Source organism: Selaginella moellendorffii, unplaced genomic scaffold (assembly GCF_000143415.4).
Source record: "Selaginella moellendorffii unplaced genomic scaffold, v1.0 SELMOscaffold_3, whole genome shotgun sequence".
NCBI classification, from domain to species: Eukaryota; Viridiplantae; Streptophyta; class Lycopodiopsida; order Selaginellales; family Selaginellaceae; genus Selaginella; species Selaginella moellendorffii.
In genome coordinates this window covers 4,308,337-4,315,544 of record NW_003314264.1, presented here as the reverse complement: position 1 = coordinate 4,315,544, position 7,208 = coordinate 4,308,337, and positions in this window count along the sequence as shown.

The window sequence follows — 7,208 nt, the reverse complement described above, 5'->3', positions numbered from 1 at the left end:
TGTATTTTGAGATGGAGACTCGGCCAGATGATTTTCCCAAGATGGTCCTAGAAGAACAAGCCATCCAGCCTGAGCAGCCTATGGAAGAAATGCAGGAGGGGGATGAGGAGCCAGAGAAAGATAATGAGCAGGAAGAGCAGAAGGACGAAGAGGAGGACAAAGAAGAGGAGGACGAAGAAGAGGAGGACGAAGAGGACTTGGATGGTCCTCACAATGGTGACGATCACAATAACGACGACGACGATGATGACGACGATGGCCAGCCTGAGGTGGCCAAAGAGCAGCGGAGGAAGGTCATACAAGACAAACCATTAGGTAAATAGTAGTACATCCATTCCTAACCTTTTACCATTTCTAACATTGTCCATGTAGGTCGCAGAGCAAATGGTAAGTAGAGATTATTCAGTTGAATTAAGATACAAACTCTAGCCTTTAGTGTCGAGGAAGGATAGTGCCAAGCAAGGGTCGAAACGTATGTCCAATCCTTTAGAATCAGCAGTGCGCCCAAGTGATATCGGTCCTAGTTCCTCAATAGCAGTTGATGGTAAATACAGTATAGTCGATTCAATGTGCTAATGAGTTTGTTTTTAGTAGCACATGAGGATACCATCTCAATCGAAGGGAGATATTTGGACATGCATATGGATCCGCCAGTGGACTCTACTTGCCTGCAAGAGTCATCAGAGCTGGTGGAGGCTACTATCCATATCAACGCCAAGCAAGCTGACCACGCTCCACTTGATGCTGCCCATACCATTGAGTCAATCTTGTCCACGTATCCAACTGACGGTGACCAGGCGCCATTGGACCCGCATGAGGCCGCCCCAGCCGCCGAGCCGGTCGTATCCTCATTTCCAACGGACTCAACGTGTGCCCAATCGTCTGACTACGCGCCGTTGGAACCTCCCTACACCGCCCCTGCTGCCTGTTCGGTCATGTCCACTTTGCCAACGGAGGCACCAGCTGAAATGGCGTGTGATCACACGCCATCGGAACCACCCCATGCCACTGTTGAGCCAGTTGTACCAGAGTCTACAGCTGAAATGGCATGTGCCCACACGCCATCGGATGCGATTGACCCCACATTGCAGAGGAGAGTATTTCCGCCCTTCACGTTTCCTCGACCAAAACCCTCTCAACGACCATCGGGAGCACCATTCGCTAATATTGTAGATGGTAAAATTGACTTGTACCATTTTTTATGCTGACGCATTTCATTTCAGAGTCACGGCGAAGGTACTGTATCGTTTTTGATCTGAACGGTGTCCTTTTCTCCCATGAGCGTGGCTCGTCCTCGAATGTCACTGCACCCTCCAAAGCCTGCGGTCGCAAGTTGGTCAAAAGAGATAGATTCACATTAATCACACGGGAGAAACTGCGGGATCTAATAATGACCATGCGACACTTAAAATAGAGGGCCGGGTTCAATTTGCAATTGGGAGTTTGGACATCCATGATGCGCCACAATGCATTAACGTTGCTACAGATGATGCACGATCAAACGCGAGTAATATTACCATTTGACTTTCTCCTAACGCAGGAGGATTGCTTGACTATGGTCCATGTGAGGGGTAGCAAGCCCATCTTCGTCAAGCCAGAGGCTGTAGTGATGAACCGGACTGCTAGGTCAAGTGAAATCCTCATCATCGATGACCTCGCCGATTAAAACTGCAGCGAACATGCACACATATGCAGTGCACCCCATCTCTTGCAGTATGGAAACTAGGGAGAAGAAACCGTATGTTCTGGGGGACCTTGCAAAACGGCTTGGAGCGATGGTGATAGAGAACCGGCCAGTCCAGGAGGTGGCTGCAAAAATCAACCAAATGGCAGATGGAACGGTATATCAGAAGCCATTTGATCGGACAGACACCAGTCATCATTTATGGCATGTATATTGTCTAGCCAAGCACTATCCGCATCTCCATAATCTGCTCAATCGGATGGGTTCTTCGACCACTGAATATGAGCGTGGACATATTAGAGAAGAGATGGCATTACTATTGGGTTTAAATCCTGATAGTGTGGAGAGTGATGAAATTCCAAGATTATTGTATAGGCGTTGGAGGCAAAAAATAACAATCTGAGATGGCATGTATTTATTTAAAAATGTAACTTATTATGGCATGGGGTTCCATGCCATTGTATTAATATTAAAAGACAATTCTTTGAGAGGATTTGCATTATACTAGAAGTGTTACAGCGTGTTACAGCATGTTATTGGAAGTCTACGAAGTTGTTTTATTAATAAGGGGAAAGTAAATATTGAATGGGGACTTGGGCTCCACCTAGACTCGGAGCAATTGAGCCAATATTAAAAGGATGGAAAGAAATTGGACGACAATGACAAGGAGAAGAGAGAGGTGAAGCAGTGGCAGGGGGAGGAGAAGTGATTGAGTAGACATTTCCTTGTTTAAAATAAAATGGCATGTGCCTCAATGCAGTTGAATTTTGTTATATTTATATACTATATAAAGGTTTGGAAACCTTATTTTACAAGTGGGATAATGACAATTCCCACTTTAACGAAATAGAGCTTCCATGAGGTGTTAGAAGGGGTTATAGCATTTATTTGCTATGGTTTGTTGGTTTATCCATTAGTACTTGGAGTAGATTATTGAATGGAAAAACTATGTTGTTAAGGCATTAGCATTGCTAGCACTTGTGTTAGTGGAAGTGGCATTATTATTTTGAGTGATGAGGAATTGTCTTTAGATCTTGATTTTCTATATCATTTTTCTTGTTAGTCTTTTGGCTTCACATTAGATCTTGAAGATGGTTGAAGAAGAGTGTTAGTGCAATGTGGATATCTAAAGATATGGTCTTCGTGATTAAACTTTGGATGTTCATTTTGCATTTTGCAGATGTTGGTGTTAGATATCGGTAATATGGGCATGATGTTCGATGCTTAAGCATACTATGGGTCTCAAGAATTTGTGTTGAGGTGAACCTATATGAAGTTGTTAGTATGAGGAAGTTGGTTGAGTCTTGAAAGTTTTCATTCTTGGATTGAGAGTCATTCTTTCTCTAGGATGGAAAAATTTCCATAAATTTTCTAAGACTTTTTCAATGGTTGATTTGTTGTCACTTTGCTAAAAAACCTTTTTGTTTTCATAAGCTAGTACAAACTAGTGAAGGGGTTGGAGTTGACTTTGGTTAGCTTAGATCTTAGTAAGTAGTTTGTATGATGCGACCTAAAAGAAATGTTAACTTTTAGGGCTAAAGCAATTAAATTGAATAAAGTCTGGAGTTGGTGAAAAAAAGTGGCTGTTGCACTTTTTTAAGAAAGGTGACCCTTGTGCCTTTCTTTTGTAATATTGTGCTTGGTGGCAAGTTGCGCTTTGCATTTTGTTAGACTCTATGAAAGTGGTAAGCTCTCACTTATCTTCACTTGGTCTTGGTAACCCTGCACCTTGGCTGAGGATGATGATGTTCAACTTAGTTGTTTGACGTTGAGGTGTTGATACCTGTACTATAGCTTTGTTTATGAGAAGGTTGTGTACCAATATGAGTTCATCTCATGGTCTTCACTTTAGTTTCGACTAAATGTTAATTATGCATAGCTAGCCTCTTGAGGCATGCTTAGAGCTATTAGCTAAACACATTAGTGAGCTTATTGCAGTTGAGTTGGATTCGATTAGTTATTTAGTTTGTGTTTGTCTATGAACTTTTATCTTGTATCTGGGGTATTACATTCATATTAGACAAATATATGACTTGATGATGTGGGTTTAGTGTTTAGGTCTTATGAAAGCAAATTGAAGAGTGATTGTTAGTTGCTCTGCGATTAATGATTGCTTGTAGATTTTGTCAAGGACTGTTAGACACTTGCTTCGCTTGATGATAATTTAGTAGTGATAGGCTTGCTTTACCGGATGGTGTTGTGGAGGATTGTGTCGTTAGACTTACATGGGTTTTCCATGTTAGCATGTCGATTCTACCTCTATCGATATCATTTAGTTGCGTTTAGTCCGTAGTATTGGATTTCATGGAGACTTGGATGTGATGATTCACTCTTTGATGATGTGTTATCTATAACTAAGTATTGCTGAAGGTTTAGTCTCGGATACTAAGTAAGGTATTTTTGACTTTGGTTGGTTGTTAGGGAGTTTTGAGTGGTGATTCACTCTTGCTTTCTTCTAGCTTTATTATGGTGTTAATGGCATTGAAGTGATGCTTTGTCATTGACATTATTATTGTTGAGATTTGAGTGAAATGAGATGTCTCTTCGTCATATTGATATTGAGTTTCATTAGTCTCAATGCAAATAGTGTTGATACTTGGGCTGTATCTTTGTGTTAGCAGCACTCGTGCATTTGCTTGTTAACAATTGTATTGACGTTTTAATGAACTTAGTGGCAAGTTAGGTTAATTATGTTCTAGACGAGATTGTTTAGTAGGGGTTGAGTTTTGAGCTTTTCCTTAAAAAGTGATTTAGTCGTGGACTATGCTAGCTTTATGAGAGAAAGAATTAACGATCAGTATTGAAGTGATTGAATCCCTGTTGGATTTCAATTGAGATATATCGATCACTGATGATTTTTCTTGTGCTTGTTATTTAGTGAATTACGTCTTGCTATAGATAAATTCATCGAGGATCGTTTGGTGATCACTTGTTAAGTATAACTTCGTTATGTTTAGCTTTTGGATTGAGGCAATTATGCTCTTCATTAGCTTTGCATTATGAAGTTTCACTTCTGGATGTGTTGAAGAGGATATTGTGTAAGGAACCAACTCGCCAAGGTGTTGTAGGCTAAAGGATCCCCGAAAGCATAACTAAAATGACAAAGAGTTCATCGGATGGGACCGAGTCGAAGATCGAGTCCAAGACCGACTCTGAGACCAAGTTCGAGATAGAGTCCGGGATCGAGTCCGAGGCCGAATCGAAGACCGAGTTCGAGACCGAGTTCGAGACAGAGTCCAAGATCCAAATCGGGTCCGAGACCGAGTCCGAGGTCGAGTCCAAAGTCAAGTCCGAGATCAGGTCCGAGATCGAGTCCAAGATCGAGTCCGAGACCGAGTCCGAAGTCGGGTCCGAGATCGAGTCCGAGACCGAGTCCGAAGTCGGGTCCGAGATCGAGTCCGAGACCGAGTCTGAGTACTAATACGGGTCAAGGGGTGAAAGCCCAAAGCATGCGTCTCCTGGGGGGGGGCGGGGGGGGGGGCTGCAGAGGGTTCCAAAAGTATAGTAGGGATAGTGAGGTCCAAGAATCAGTTTTGAAGGAACTCTCCAGTGGGGTTTCCAAACTAACTTGAGATTGGGACTGGGACCGAGGGGCCTTTGGTGGGAATGAGCATGGACTTGGTTGGTGCCGGAGGGGCCATCCAAGGAAGTGCTCAAGAGCAATTCCCACTCCCGAAAGGGAAACCGACTACGATGCTCCCGGCTCATGTGGAGTGGTGCCCCACTTGAGTACCATGCGGCTCATTGGTCCTCGCCCTTCCTAGGGGCTTGGACCTTCCCTTCGGGATGGAAGTGGGGGGGTAGAGGTACCCATACTAGGCCGTTAGGCCATGGTGTTTCGCCCCGGCATCCCGAAGCAAGTGTTGCACCCAAGACTTGGGATTTAGAGGGTCCCATGATCAAGTCTTGTGGTACCAAGGGGTGTTAAGAACCTGGAAGCTTGGTGTGCTTGGCTGCTTGTGCTTGTGGGGAGTGTAGCCGAACCTTAAGTTCAGTCTAACCCAGGGAGGGGGATTGGGAGAGATTTGGGAATCCGTGGATGGATGGCTAACACTTTGTTGCTCGTGCAGTGAGTAGCTGAAACCAAGTAGGACCAAGTAGGAGCTGGTACCATAGGCGGGAACCTTGGCGAGGGAACTTAGCAAAAGCCAAGGCAGTGTTGGACAGATAGACGAGGTAAGCTGGCAAAATGGAAAAGAAAAATTTGTGGCTTACATATTGTGGGTTATACAATGATTTCTTCTTTAGCATTGAAGTTAGTTCAAATAAGACTCATGATCATTATTAGGCAAAACTTGGCTATAGGCTTCTTCGAGATTTTGGTTCTTTGAGTTTTTATGCTCATTGTTCCATTTGTTAAAAGTTGTTGGGGAAGGCATTTTGGCTTGTTAGCTTCGACGTTGAAATTGGCTTTTGCATCTAACAATCATTAGTGATGATTGACTATCGTCTAGGATAGTTGATTATCCTTATCAAAAGATTTGTTTGGTTGTTAATGTAGAATGATGTGCCATTCTTCAGAATGGTGGATTCTTTCTTCAACAATGACTATACATCGCTCTTTTGATGGGAGGATTGATGATCTTTCATGATGGTTAATTGTTCTCTTTTATAGCTTATGGCTTTTCGTAATACCACATATTCTTTATGGTTTACTTTGGATTTGTCTCTTGTGTTTGAGATATCGATAAGATGTTACTAACACTTGCTTAAGCAACTTTGTTTCCTTAGTATTATTGATCAAGATCTATCTAGATTGGCTAGTGTGATAGTTGGCATGAATGAATGTTTGTTAGTTTTGCAACATTCATTTTATTCTGTTAATTGTTGCTTGAGTTAGTTCTAATAGATTTGGATGTTATTTCCTTCGAGTAATACATTCGCGAGCATTTTGCTTGCCAGTCAATGATACTTGTGTTCCTTGAGATGTTTTTGGTAAGTTGTTTGGTATACTATCTACAATCTTTGGTAGTTAAGTTTTTTCATTGAGTTTACTTGATGATGTACTTGCTATTGAATGTTGTTGGATAATGACTCATGTCTTTATCAATTATGATGATCTTGGTGGTTTCTATACTATACTTCTAGTTTATCGGATGATAACTTACTTGGAATACTTTTGTGTTCTAATCTAAGATTTATTCATTGATAATTAAGACTCTAATATATGACTTTGATATTATCCATGTATTGATCTTTCATTTGGGCGTTTGGGCCAGTATAGACAAACTGGCTTCGACACTTCGTGTGCATGGTGAAATCTCTAATCATGGGGTAGCTATTGTCGACTGGTCACATCACCTACCTCTCTATCAATGTTCTTTATTCCATTAAAAGGGCGTGACCGTGTAAACAATTCTAACTGCCTGTTTACAATAATCTATCTAAACTTTACTGATGGGTTTGGTTTCTTTGCTCATGAGAGTTGGGGCCTCTAACTTCTCTCTCTATGTCCCCGTGGGCAGAGGTATATCACACTTTTTCTAGAGTTGTTTCTTTGGCAGTATTTTAGACTAGAGTATGC